Here is a 15,101-nt window from a genome sequence, read left to right on the forward strand (position 1 = left end):
TGACTACTACAATGGCATAAAGGCAGCATGGCAAACAGGGGCCTGACAGGCACAAATCTGAGACTGTGGTTAATATATCCCATGGTTCCTAAGAGCTCTTAGATGTGCAATTGATAAGGATATTGTTTGACCTTTACAATCAAAAGTGATCAAGAGCAAGAGAACCAAATGTTGATGATGTCAGCTACCACAATGGACTATCACAGTCTGATACCCAGTTCCCAGACTGGTGTCTGGAACCTCAGGCCCAGATTTAATCACTTAAGGGAGAGGAAGAGGCCTGTAAGCCACAGCAAGCATATAACGTAGTGATTCTCCCAACCCTTCCCCAAAGGGACCCATACCCATTTATTGGAGTTCCTGTGCATTTGGAGGAATGGAAATACTCAGATCTTCTGATGGCTCATCACAGAGTCTGAGCTGTCACTGCTACAAGACCCAAAACATAATCATGGGCCCCCTCAGTTAATTAAGGACTTACTGAGGCTAGATGACAAATGGACTCCAGGACTAAGTTTATCAGGACCCATACTGTGATAATTTCCCTAGCCCCCTCTCACATTTGTTCTTTGACCTGTGGAGTAAGAGCCATTATAGTAGGAAAGATGAAGTAAACACCCTTGAAGGTGACCACCATTCCAGAGCAATATCACATCCTAGGTTTCTATGGTTTGAATGTTCCCTCCAAACTTATGATGAGATTCACTTGTCACAGTAACCATATTAAGGGGTGGGGCCTTTAAGAAGCAGAGCCCTCATGAAGAAATTAACGGTGTTATCACAGGATCGGGTTGGTTATTGCAGGGGTCCTGGTAAAAATGATGAGTTTGGCACACTTCTCTCCCTGCCTCATGCACATGTTTCTTCACTTTGCTATGCCTTCTGCCATGGAATGGCCCCACCAGATACTAGTGCGATGCTCCTGAACTTCCCAGTCTCCAGAACTGTGAGAAATGTTTCTTGTCTTTACAAATTACCCAGTCTATGGTATTATGTTATAGGAGCAGGAAATAAACTAAGACACAAGTGTAATGCAAGGGCTTGGAACCACCCTTAGAGACTCAAAAAAGAAAGAACAGTGTGGTGATTTCATCATATCCTCCTTTAATTCATCAATCTAACCCCTGGAAAAAAACAAACACTAAATGGACTATGTCAGATAATTTAGCCAAGTGGTAGCCCTAGTTCGCAGTTGCAGTACAAGATGGTGGTATTTTATGACAGCAAATTATCACAGCCTTTGACTCTTGGTATACTGCAAATACCTTATTTTCAATCTCCTTTGGGAAGAAGAATAAGATGCAGTTCATTCACCTTGACTATGCAAGTAACTCACCATCTGGCCCAAGGGCTACATTAGCTCTACTCTCTTCTATCCCTGTGTAGTCTAAAAGAACCTTAATCTTTGTCTAAACATTCTATATAACATCAGTCTTGCCCCTTATATTGATAACATCATGTTAACTAAAATTAGTAATCATAAGGTGGCAAGTCTTCGAGATGCCCTATTAAAACACATGCAGGCCAGAGGGTGGGAGATAAACCCTACAAAGATTTGGGACTGAGATTATAGTGAGCCAGTGGTCTGGGGACATTCCAGAGCATCCCCTACAAAATAAAGGATATGTTATTTCATCTTCCACCTCCTACCACTATGAAAGAAGTACAGCCCATGGAAGTTTTCTCTGGATTTTGAAGACAGCGCAAGCCACATTTGGGAATATGGTTCTGATCCATTAATCGTGTAACTCAGAAGGCTCTTGATTTTGAATGACCTCAAGAACAAGAGAGGGCTCTGCAGACAGTCCAGAACCTGGATCTTGACATTTCAGCCATATTACCTAGAGGAAACTATGATTTTAAAGGCAGGGCCAACTACACAATTTTGGTGGCAATGCAAAATGAAAACGTGAAACACTGTTCAAAAAGCAGAAAAAAAAGTACAGCTAAGCTAAACATATTAAAACAACACATTTTCCTTTAAAAATATTATATTACTGACAAAATGTAATCAGAGTAATAGTTATGAATAACAACATAAACCTACAAATTGCAAGAAAATATTGGTGTCATAATTTTATATTTGTATATAATTCAATGTATAATATATAATTTTATATGACATAGTAAATAATAATACTTTCTTAATGTGACACCTTTATTTATTATGAGGTTTCTCTAATTCATTCTTCTGTAAATTTATTTATTAGGTACCAAAATTTATGCTTTTTGAAACTTCATTATTGATCAATATAATTGAAAGTGATATCAAACACATTTATAACCTGCGGTGCAGATAATTTTAATAATTTTAAATTTTGGAAGAATTTTCTGCTAATACAACTGTTACTGAAATGCTAAACATGTTTTATAGCATTGGAATAAATCTGAAAAAATATTTCATTATATAAATTTTAGCACGTCTAGAAGCGATGACTTACAGAAAATTTTTTCCAAAAAATTTAACTCTTCATACAAATCAGTTCTGTGTAACTCTGAATTTTTATTTGAGCTTTGAACATTCATTATCCTTGTTTTTAACACGATTTTCAACTTTACATAATTTTTGTAATGGCTGGTTTTAACAAGTGACTTGCAACAAAATTCATGAAAATTGAACAATCAGCCCTCCTGAGTGGGTATAAGCCAGCTCCAGCGCTCCTCTGTCCCTAAGCCTCACGATTACAGTGTCCATCTTATGATATTGGCCAAAGGGAGAGAGTCTTGGAGGTGCTGCTTATTGTTGAACTTTCTTTTGGAATGTGATATGGTTTGTCTGTGTCTCCACCCAAAATCTCATCTTAAATTGTAATCCCCATAATCCCATGTGTCAAGGGAGAGACACCAGGTAGAGGTGATTGGATCATGGGAGCGGCTTCCCCCATGCTGTTCTCCTGATGGTGAGTGAGTTCTCACAAGATCTGATGGTTTTATAAGTGTTTGGTGGTTCCTCCTGTGTCATTCCCTTTCCTGCCACCTTGTGAAGGAGGTGACTTGCTTCCCCTTTGCCTTCCACCATGATTTGTGAGTTTCCTGAGGCCTCCCCAACCATGCAGGACTCTGAGTCAATTAAACCTCTTTCCCTCAGAAATTACCCAGTCTCGAGCTGCTCTTTATAGCAGTGTGCGAATGGACTAATACAGAAGGTATGGGAGAAAGCAGGGAAAGGAATCTGTAGGCAGACTGCCATAAAGGAACCACTATTCTTTTCACTTAAATTCAGCTATGGGTGTAAGTCTTCTTTCTTCCTCATCTGTATACTACACAGAGGCCCAGAAGGTGAAGGGATTAGTCACAGGTCCAGAAAAGGAAAAGATAAGAGGACAAGATCCCATCCCCCAAGGAAAGAAAGACTCTAATGCAGAGGGAGCAGGAGCTGTGATGGAGACAGCCATTGCCTCTCTCACCCTCCATTCCCATCCCTCGGCTCAAGAAAGGCAGACGTAGCAGAGTGGGACAGATGCCGTTTATTGGTCTGACCAGCGACCCTAATGGAAGGCTCAGACAGAGCCTCCTATCAGTCATGGCTCCCATCTTCCCTTTCCTGGGAGCTCATGACTCACACCAACAGAAAAGAGTGTCTTGAACAGGGGAGGCAAAGCCAAGGTAAAAATCTCAGAGTTGGGATACAAGAGGGGCTCAGGATGATGTAGAACCTGTGAGATTGTTAGGCCATCCAGATAAAACGTCCATCAGGGCAGAAGAGAGACTGTTTCCCTGCACAGACCACTCTGCCCTTGCCAGAAATAGGAGGGGCAGGAGGAAGAGCTTCCCCCAGAGGCTCCCAATTGGGCCCTTTGTACCATCAGCATCTCCCAGATGTTGCCCTCAGCTTCCTTAACATTCTGCTCTAGGTAGGATTTTTTTCTGTTTTAGTTATTTAATTTTTTTTTCTTCTGCTATTTTCTGACTTTCTAACAGCTTATTGTGAACTGCCTCCTTGGATTGAAGAATAAACATTCTTCATCTTCATACATATATCCTACACCTGCAAATAGATTAGTCTCATCCACCGAAGTCATGATCCCTGCATCTGTAAGATGTGCATGCTTTTTTGTTCTTTTTAGCTGTTTGGTCGGTATGTCTGTAAGCTTCACCTTCTGATGAGTGTCAAAAACTTTGGCTTGAAGCTCTGTGAAGATCCATGGCGGTTACCATCTTGGTGTCTGAATTTTATTTTAAATGTAAAATTATGCAAGGGAATTTTGATGTTTCCTCTGACATTGTAACTTGTGGAAGTTGGTGCAACAAACTGAAAGTGGGTTCATAATTTTCACATACTTCAAAAGGTCTGTTTATGCATCCTTTCACTGTACCTTAAATTATAAAGAAAAATTAATTTCAAAACTGTCCTCCTTGTAAATAAGTGGCTCATCTGAAATTTCATATGAATTTGTTTTCTGTCCATCCCATCTCTGCCGTAGCTGGTGCCAGTTGCCATCTCAGGGCAGGCCCAGTGTCCTCTTGGGAGCAGTCCTGAACCCATGACTGACAAATAGATGAATATCTCAACTTCCTCCTGTCTCAGGTACAATCAGTCTGAGGTACATTCTGCACTGCATGCCTTAGTTCCCCAGCAGGCTTCAACCCCAGTTTCCTTCAGTGATAACAGCCTGGTAACACTGTATTGGCTTCCTGCCATCCCTAACTCAATTCCCACTTCTTCATCAGTGTTTCCTGTACCTTCAGGTCGTTTATTACCTCCCAAATAAACTCCCTGGACTTACCCTCTGTCAGAGGGTCTGCTTCTAAAGAAATACAAAGTCAGTCAACAACTTTGTCTTAGTCATTTAGTGTTGCTGTAACAGAATACCTGAGCCTGAGCAGTTTATAAAGAAAAGAGGTTTATTTGGCTCAAAATTCTGGTGGCTGGAAAGTTCAAGATTGGGCATCTGTATCTGGTGAGGGCCTCAGACTGCTTCGACTCATGGTGGAAGTGAAAGGGGAGCCAGAGTATGCAAAGAGATCACATGGCAGTAGGGGAAGCCAAGGAGGGAGGGAGACAGGTGCCAGGCTCTTTTTAACAGCCAGTTCTCAAGGGAACTAAGAGAGTGAGAACTCACTCACCCACCCCCAAGGGAGCACAGTAATTAATTCATGAGGGATCGGCCCCCATGACCCAAACACGTCCCAGTAGACCCCACCTCTGAACATTGCCACATTGAAGATCAAATCTCAGCATGAAGTTTGGAGGGACAAATATTCAAACCATAGCAAACTTAATCTGGCTTAAATAATAAAGAGGATTCCTTGATGCACAAGAGAAGAGACCACCTTCTTCTCCATCCCAAACCTGAAAAACCGCTTCTGGGCTTGTCACAGCTTTGGCAGCAGAGCTGAGCATGATAAAATAAAATGGAGTTTTATTTGCTTGTACTGTATGTTGGTGAAGGAGGCAGCAGCAACAGAGACTGGGGCATTATGCACCGACCATATTATGCATCTGGAGATTCCCAGTGCAGCAACTGGGACAGGGGCTACTGAATCCCTCAGACTTTAGGCCATAAGCCAATGAAAATTTGCTGTGAAAGGTGAGATAATACTTTTCACTTTGCAGGCCATGCAACCTCTGTTGCCACTACTCAACTCTGCGGTAGCTTGAAAGCGGAGTAGACAAGCATAAACAAACGAGCATGGCTGAGTTCCAGTAAAACTTTACACACTAAAATTTGAGCTTCATGTAGTTTTCAGATGCCATGAAATAATGTTCTTCTTTTGATTTTTTTCAACCGTTTAAAAATGGAAAACCCACGTGTAGACAAGACAGAATGGGCCCCTGCTATGGGCCATTGACACGTACTCTCAATAAGGCTGTGAATTACAGGTTTCCCTGCACACGATGTTGTAAGCCCCTTGGAGGTTTGGAGATTCCAGCACCTACGACTGATTTTTCATGAAGGTTATTGAGGATGTGAACAGAATGTTTCAGTACTTTCCCCATCTATCTGCCTCAGCTTTCCTCTTCCTACCCTTTCTCCCTTATCAGGAAGCACTTCTATAATAATAGGATTGCTAGGAGCACAGAATTCTTGGGCCATGTTTTACTTCTGGACAAGGTTACTTTACTCCAAGTATGGTGTCCTCCCTGGCCTGTCCACTCCAGCTGTAGACAGGGATGGCCCCTAGAGGGAAGCCTGACAATCCAGCTGTTACATAATGAGAGCTGATCTCCAATCTGTGATTCTACTTGTCTGTAGCAGCCCCGTTTGACAACTTTTCTCTGGCCTGTCCACTCCAGGGATGGCCCCTAGAGGGAAGCCTGTCCACTCCAGGGATGGCCCCTAGAAGGAAGCCTGACAATTCCAGCTGTTACATAATGAGAACTGATCTCCAATCTGTGATTCTACTTCTCTGTAGCAGCCCCGTTTGACAACTTTGTGGGAGGAAGAGTTCAATCTGTTGTCCCTGGATATAATACCAAAAAACTGTCACTGCTCTTCCCAAGACTCCTAATCAATATCATCAGTAAATACTGGCTGAGTAAATATATGCAACCTCTGTCACAACTACTCAACTCAGCAGTTCATGAGGGATCATGAACCCTGTGGACTCCTCACGAACGGCGGAGTTGAGTAGTTGCGACAGAGGTTGCATGGCCAGCAAAGCTGAAAGTATTATTTCACCTTTTACAGAAAATGTTCATTGGCCTATGGCCTAAAGCCTGAGGGATTCAGTAGTCCCTGTCCCAGTTGCTGCACTGGGAATCTCCAGATGGATAATCTGGTTTGTAAATAATTTTCCAGCCTCTGCTGCTGCTCCTTCTTCACCAACATATAAGAAATAAAATTACATTTTATTTTAATATCCTCAGCTCTGCTGTCAAATATTTATTATAATTTAACAAATTAATAAATTTGTTAAATAAAGTGCAAATGCTGAAGACAAACTCAGTAGTTGAGAACATAAACCTTTGTATGGATTAGTCTCCCTACCTGAAAATATTTCCAATCCACCCCCTCACACCTTCACCTCTCATCTGGCTAATAGCTCTCATCTTTCCAGGTTCAACTTAAGGAACACTTTTTCTGGAAAGCCTCCTCTCCTGATGCTAGACTATGTTAGGTTTCCCCCAGTGCACAGTCCCAAAGGACTCTGTTTCATCTTCATCCCACAAATGAAAGTAGATAATAACTACTAATTTAGGCCCGACATGGTGGCTCATGCCTATAATCCTAGCACTTTGGGAACCCAAGGCGGGCAGATCACTGCGGTTAGAAGTTTGAGACCAGCATGGCCAACATGGCAAAACCCCGTCTCTAGTAAAAAGAATACAAAAAATTAGCCAGGCATAGTGGTGTGTGCCTGTAGTCCCAGCTACTAGGGAGGCCGAGGCATGAGAATCACTCGAACCTGGGAGGCAGAAGTTGCAGTGAGACGAGATGGTGTCACTGCATTCCAGCCTGGGTGACAGAATGAGACTCAGTCCTCCCCATCCCCAACTAATTTAGTTATCAGCCAGTGAGGGTCAGGAGAGACACTCTCTCCCTCTCTCTCTCTATCTTTATCTCTCTCTCTCTCTCCCTTCCTCCCTCTCTTTCTCTGTCTGTCTCTCTCTCTCTCAATCTCCCCCTCTCCTTTTCTCTCTCTCACCCACTTCCCTCCCTCCCTTTCTCCTTCCCCCTCCTACCACCAAATTTTATTAATAGCAGCAGTGGTGAACAATGACTTCACTCTGATTATAATTCCGTACAGATCATTGTACCCTACAAAATTCAATCAAGTTTAATGTGTTGCCCTGAGAGCTTGTCACTGTGTGTTAACTATTTTTAAATTTCACAAGCACCATTTTAGAGTTACTATGTCACGTGTCCTACAGCAAAGTCATGAAGGTGCAGCTGGCACAGGTCAAATGAAAACCCTTCTACTTTTGTGTAGGGGAGAAACACACACACACACACACACACACACACTTGGTTTGGCTTTTTAACATGCATTTTTCTCAAATAAGTAAGTCATTTCAGTGGAGAGTTTGGGTAATTCTGACAGCTGCCCTTTAATAGCTACATGATAAAAGAACTTCCAAAGGACCAAATCACATAACAATGAATACATGTGCTTTAGAGAACCTGCTGCATTCTACATCTTTTAGGGGGAAAAACAAAACTATATTCCTAAAATACTAAGCAGAGTGATTTAATATGTATACGTTTCATATTGAAACATGTTTTAAAGAGACTACCAAGAAAACACAAATACATAAGACTTCAAGTAATGAGTTATTATGGTGAAATTAGCGTAGTTCAGATTTTCCAACCTGCTTCATTGGTTATGCATGTGGGTGTTTGAAACCCTTGACAGGTCTTTAAAAACAAGCTCCCAGTCTCAGCAATAGCTGTGCCCTGTTCTCCAGCATGGGCTTTCAATTTGCCCTTCTCTTTGGTGCCAAAAGTCTCCTGAGAAGCGTAAGGCTGAGTTCTGGGTTTCAGATGCCTGTGAAGGAAGTTCTAGCAACTGCAGAGTCTCCAATGATGATTCATTGTCCTGAGTTCCACTTTCTCACCCTGGGAAACTTCAGAAAGACTGACTAAATGGAAATGAGCATTAGGAGCTAGGTCAGCTTGCCTGGGCTGTCTCTCAGGTTAGTGGAACTGGGATTACTTCTCAATCAGCCATGTTCATTTGGCACCTTGGGCAAACCTCAATTTTCACAGCAGGAGAAATTTAAAAACCTAGTGTTCACTTGGCACATGCCTGCTTCTAGTCTTTACTTTGGAAATGTTCATTGTTGTGTTAGCTTACTACGGTGGCCATAACGAACTATGAATTTGAGGGAACTCAATTCAGTCTGTAACAATTGTGTTGAAGCTGAAATTCAAACAGGTAAGCTATCAGCTGGCCAACGTGTGGTCATTCCCACTTCCCATCAAGGTTTGTTTTTTTATTTTCATTTTTTTATCAAACTCTCGTGCCTTCCAACATATATTTTTAAATCAACCAATATTTAGGAATGTTTCCCTTGTCTTGATTCCCCAAACCCAAGGATCTCACTCAATCTGATCAAATGCTGACTAGGTCATGGCTGGTCGGGGTAAAGTATTATGACAGACACAAAGACAAAGAGGTGAAGTTGCTGTCCTCAAGAGAGACATAAAAACAAATGGATCTGGAACTAAGTAAGGCTTTGAGGAGGAGGTGAGCAAAGGTACCAGATCCAAAGGCTTATGTTGAGAATAGGGAACTGAGAGAAGGTTCATGGAGAGTGCAGTGGGGTCTTCTAGGACACAGACCTAGTAAGGCAGTTTAGGGGCAAATGGAAAGATCTTGAATAGCAGAATTTTTTTGTTTTTTTGAGTCAGAGTCTCACTCTATCACCCAGGCTGGAGTGCAGTGGAGCAATCTAGGCTCACTGCAACCTCCATGTCCTGGGTTCAAGCAATTCTCCTGTCCCAACCTTCAGAGTACCTGGGATTACAGGCATGCACCACCACGCCCAGCTAATTTTTGTATTTTTAGTACATACAGGGTTTCACCACGTTGTCCAGGGCTCCTGACCTCAAGTGATCCGCCCACCTTGGCCTCACAAAGTGCTGGAATTATAGGCATGAGCCCCTGTGCCTGGCTTCTTGAATAGCAGATTTTAAAATTTGAAATTTGTCTTGCCAAGGGTAGGAAACCATTGCTGATTTTGAGCGAGAGGACAATGCACTCAGGACCCTAGCACAGGACATTGCTCTGGCAGCATTGTGGAAGTTAGGCTGAAGGAGAAACCAAGCAGAAGCAGAGAGACCAGTCAGAAGGCAATGATATGTTTGAAACCCGTGATTTACCTTGTACAAAGGCTAGAACCGGCAGTTGTATGGTTCTGCTCTGGGCTGCACTCCTAATGTCCCACATAGCCTCTTGGGTCTATAAATATAAATATGTGCATAAAAACACATAGAAAAATGTCTGCTACTCTGTATGTAGTATGACAGATGAGATTTGCCTTCCTCCCAATTTTTCTATATTGTGTAGATTTTTTTCAAGTAAGCAGCCATTATTACTCTTATATTCAGGAAAAAAAGTGAAGTTACATTTAGTTTTTAAAAATAAAGCCTTATTTTTCCTATGGAACTCAAAATGGCATTCTCTAATTGAGTCACAGGTCACTGTGCTGTGAGTGGCTAAGTTGCCTGGTAACCCAGGCAACATGAAGGCAGCAGACACTGTGTTCTCCAAGCTTGGCCTAAGAGACACCCCTTGGCTGGGGCTCCCATGGGATTGGCCTGAGGAGTCAGACGGTCCTGAGACAAACCATGAATTATGAATTGGAAGTTGGTTGGTTGGGTCCTTTTCTCTTTCTCTAAGTACCCAAAAGTCTTATGCTGCTTGTCATGTTCCCTCACGGCTCCCCTCACACACCCTAGCAATATCACACACTTCAAGTGTTCTATGAAAGTATGGCATAAATACAGAAAAGCATGGCACACCATGTTATTAATCTTCCCTTGTACCTTCCCTGGCCTCCTCCAACAAAAGAAAGCTAAAGAGTCCCCCACCCTGTGTTTTCCTCTATTAAACTTAGTTCATTCATACTTAGAAGGTCTACTTCATCCAGGCAGGGCTAGGCTAGGGCTGCAAAGATGGGTGAGTCTGCAAAGAAGCCACAGTCCCAGGGTAAAGTCAGGCAAGGACCCAAACAATGCTGACACCATGGAGATGGGCCCTGTTAGGGAATTCTTTTCTCTTTTGCAGGGAGAGAGGTCAACAGAAGGATCCAGGGAGGAGTCGATGCTTAAGGTATGTCTTAGAGTCTGCCAGATGGGAGACAGGGCAGGAAGGAAAATCAGCACAGCGGGACCAACACGTTCAAAGACCCTGAGGAGGGAGAGAGTAGAGAGCACATCTGGGTAGAGCACCAAGCAGCTTGGTTAGAGGAGCCCAGCCGAGCACACCTTCTGTAAGAAGCTGATACCGCTTTTACAGTACACACTAGTGTCTACACCAAATGAACATGTTCTACCACATGCCAGGTTTTCACGGATTTCATTCCTCTGCAGTCTCACTTCCCATAGTGTCTTTCCTTAACGCTTCTGAACGTGGCCTGGTTCCTGCTCCTGCCTGCTCCCTGTGGCAGTGTCCGACTGAAATCAGCCCAGCTGTCCCAGAGAAGTGATGTCTACTGTTTTTTTGATAAACATGAAAATTGACCCTCTCATCTTAAAGATTGAAACTTACGTTTGTCTTATCTGAATTCCTTCCTCAGGAAACTGACCCTTAGGCCACCCAGTTAGTATCAAGGAACCGAAAGTCACCAGGCCACTACGTCCACCCAATTAGATGCCAGACCCTTCATCCATCATGATTCCTGTTTAGCAGCTTCTCTTCCTTACCCCTCCCCCATTCCTGTTTTCTCTCATATAGTTACATTTCCTTCCTGTTATATAAACCCCTAAGTTTAGTCGACTGATCGAGGAGATAATTTGAGAATGATTTCCCATTCTTCTTGGCTGCAGCACCCGAAAAAGCCTTCTTCCCTGGCAATGCCCATCTCAGTGACTTGCTTTCTGTGCAGTGAGCAACAGGACCTAGAGCAAACCCTGGCGTTTCGGTAACACTACCAAAACCTGGCCCCACAGTGTCCCACGGAGGAAGGAATCCACTGTTCTGCCAGGTGCTTTGGAGTATGCTGGGCATGGAAACTGGAAGGCATGACAAGTATAGCTCAGTGAATGCTTGCTGTGATCATGACCAAGGTGACTGATGGTGATGGTCAAGTAGCCTGGCCCCTCCTGCCGTGCAGAGACAACCCCTGGATTGAGCACCATGGGGCGGGGCAGACCTGTGTGTAGACCCCACAAACTGGAGGTAATGATGGGAGATGAAAAGTCGGAAGAGAAAGAGGCAGAAGTCACAGGAAACTAGTTAGACAGCCATTGTGTGGTTTCAAATGAAAGAGACTGAAGTTGGCCCAAAGCAATGTCCGAAAGGATCTCTAGATATTCACAAGGTTGAATTGTAAATACATTGTGTTTTCTATATTAGGTTGGTGCAAGTAATTGCAGCTTTTGCCATTAAAAGTAATAACCGTCTTTTCTGTTTTTCGAATAGGTTTTTTTTGTTTTTTTCTTTTTTTGACAGAGAGAGTCTCACTCTGTCATCCAAGCTGGAGTGCTCTGGCGAAATCTCGGCTCACTGCAACCTCCACCTTCTAAGTTCAAGCAATTTTCCTGCCTTAGCCTCCCGAGTACCTGGGCAGGCGCACACCAACACACCCAGCTAATTTTTTTTTTTTTTTTAAGACGGAGTCTTGCTCTGTCACCCAGGCTGGAGTGCAGCGGTGCGATCTTGGCTCACTGCAAGCTCCGCCTCCCGGGTTCACGCCATTCTCCTGCCTCAGCCTCCTGAGTAGCTGGGACTACAGGCGCCACCACCGCACCCAGTTAATTTTTTGTGTTTTAGTAGAGACGGAGTTTCACCGTGTTAGCCAGGATGGTCTCGATCTCCTGACCTCATGGTCCGCCCTCCTCGGCCTCCCAAAGTGCTGGGATTACAGGCGTGAGCCACCACACCCGGCCTATTTTTTTTGTATTTTTAGTGGAGACAGGGTTTCACTATGTTGTCCAAGCTGGTCTCAAACTCCTGACCTCAAGTTTTTGCCATTACTTTTAATGGCAAAAACCACAATTATTTTTGCACCAACCTAATATATATCTATATACATGCAATAACCATAAAGCTGTGCATTTTCCTAGTTTTATAGTGAATATTTGGTCGAGTGTCCACAAAAATTGAGTAACGACACTGCCAGGAGAATCTCACCAGAGATGGGGGTGGCAGGGTAAGGAAGAGAGAGCTTGGCATTCAGAGCTGTGGGGCTGGAGAGAGGTCCTGTGGCTGCCTGGGGTCGCCAGGGCCTGCATGGGAAGTGTTCCGTTTTCTCTCTAGAGATCTATAGTACCCTACAGGAAGGTAAGGAGCTCCTCTGCCACTTGCCGGCCCTGGGGTAGCAGAATTAGAATCATCAGCTTTCATGCCTAATGACTCACACTTGCTTTAGGTCAAAGAAGCAGTAAAGAGATCACAGAAGTGTCTGTGAAGAGCTTTTGGTTTTGTTTTTCCCTTCTGGAAATGTTTTATGTCAGGTCAAATTACTACACATATGATGTGTGTGTCTGTGTGTGTGTGTTAGTGTGTGTGTGTCTTTTTCTGATAATAAAAGCAATGCATGCTCATTGGAGAAAATTTGGAAAACACGAAAAAGTCAAAAGTCAGAAATAAAATATGACCACCGTCTGGAGAAAACTGCTTTGCCTTTTGGTTTATTTTCTTTTGTGTCATTCATTTATAATATATGTTTATCATCTGCACACACATTCATAATATATTAAATTTGTATCATACTTTAGACATTTGCATCATACAATTAAGTTTTATATTTTATGTCTTACACATTTTCCTATGTTATTAAATGTTCTTTGAAAACATTTCTTTTTGGTTTACATAAAATAAAATTTACTCTTTTTCATGTACAGGTCCATGAGTGTTGACAAACACATGGATTCATGCAATCACCACCACAGTCAAGACACAGAGCAGTTCCATCGCTCCCAAAATTTTTCTCAGTGTCGCTTTGCAGTCAGCGCCTCCTTCTAGTCCTGATCATCCCCAACCCCCACAATCACTGGTCTGCTCTCCGCTACTATAGTTCTGCCTTTTCGAGGATGTCATATAAATAGAATCATACAGTTGGTGGCCTTTTGGTGCGGCAGCTCTCACATTTGGGTTTCATCCATATTGCTGCATAGATCAAGGTAGTTACCTTTATTGCTGAGTAGTATTCCATGGTATAGATTTACCAGTTAGTTTATTCATTCACCATTTGAAGGACATTTGAATTGGTAAACATGGCTTTTACTTGTTGAATGATACTCCATTCTACAAATATACTAAAACCCATGTAAATAGTTCTGATATGGTTTGGCTCTGTATCCCCACCTAAATTTCATATTGAATTGTGATCCCCAGTGTTGAAGGTGGGGTCTGGTGGGAGGTGATTGGATCATATAGGTGGTTTCTGATGGTTTAGCACCATCCCCTAGTGCTGTCTCATGACAGAGTTCTCACAAGATCTGGTTGTTTGAAAGCATGTAGCACCTCCCCCTTCACTCCCTTCCTCCTTCTCTGGACTGGTAAGACATGTCTGCTTCCCTTTTGCCTTCCATGATGATCATAAGTTTCCTAAGGCCTCCCCAGCCATGCTTCCTGTAAGCCTGTGGAACTGAGAGGTGAAGCCAGCTGGACTTCCTAGGTCGAGTGAGGACTTGGAGAACTTTTCTGTCTAGCTAAAGGATTGTAAATGCACCAATCAGCACTCTGTAAAAACACACCAATCAGCACTCTGTAAAAACGCACCAATCAGCACTCTATGTCTAGCTAAAGGATTGTAAATGCACCAATCAGCACTCTGTAAAATGGACCAATCAGCACTCTGTAAAATGGACCAATCAGCAGGACGTGGGTGGGGCCAAATAAGGGAATAAAAGCTGGCCACTGAGCCAGCTTGGGTCCCCTTCCACACTGTGGAAGCTTTGTTCTTTCACTCTTCACAAAAAATCTTGCTGCTGCTCACTCTTTGGGTCCACACTACCTTTAAAAGCTGTAACACTTGCTGCGAAGGTCCGCAGCTTCGTTCTTGAAGTCAGCGAGACCACGAAGCCACCAGAAGGAAGAAACTCCAGACACATCTGAAGGAACACACTCTGGACACACCATCTTTAAGAGCTGTTAACACTCACCGCAAAAGTCCACGGCTTCATTTTTGAAGTCAGCAAGACCGAGAACCCACCGGAAGGAACCAATTCCGGACACAGAACTGTGAGTCAATTAAACTTCTTTTTTATTTTTTTTTTGTAAATTACCCAGTCTTGGGTAGTTCTTTATAGCAATGCAAGAACAAACTAATACAAGTTCCAGTTTCAGTAAATATGTAAATATTACTGGATATTTTGGGTTTTTCCTTCATTATAAGTAACTATTATGGCTGGATGTGGTGGCTCACGCCTGTAATCCTAGCACTTTGGGAGGCTGAGGCAGGTGGATCACCTGAGGTCAAGAATTTGAGACTAGCCTGGCCAACATGGTGAAACCCCATCTCTACTAAAAATACAAAAATTAGCTGG

General features: G+C 43.0%; 1 pseudogene; it reads right to left on the reverse strand.

Annotated features, from left to right (window-relative positions):
- Positions 1-3,692: 3,692 nt before the first annotated feature.
- Positions 3,693-13,466, reverse strand: LOC100581770 (annotated as a pseudogene).
- Positions 13,467-15,101: the final 1,635 nt, after the last annotated feature.

This window comes from Nomascus leucogenys, chromosome 20 (genome assembly GCF_006542625.1).
Source record: "Nomascus leucogenys isolate Asia chromosome 20, Asia_NLE_v1, whole genome shotgun sequence".
Classification (NCBI taxonomy): Eukaryota; Metazoa; Chordata; class Mammalia; order Primates; family Hylobatidae; genus Nomascus; species Nomascus leucogenys.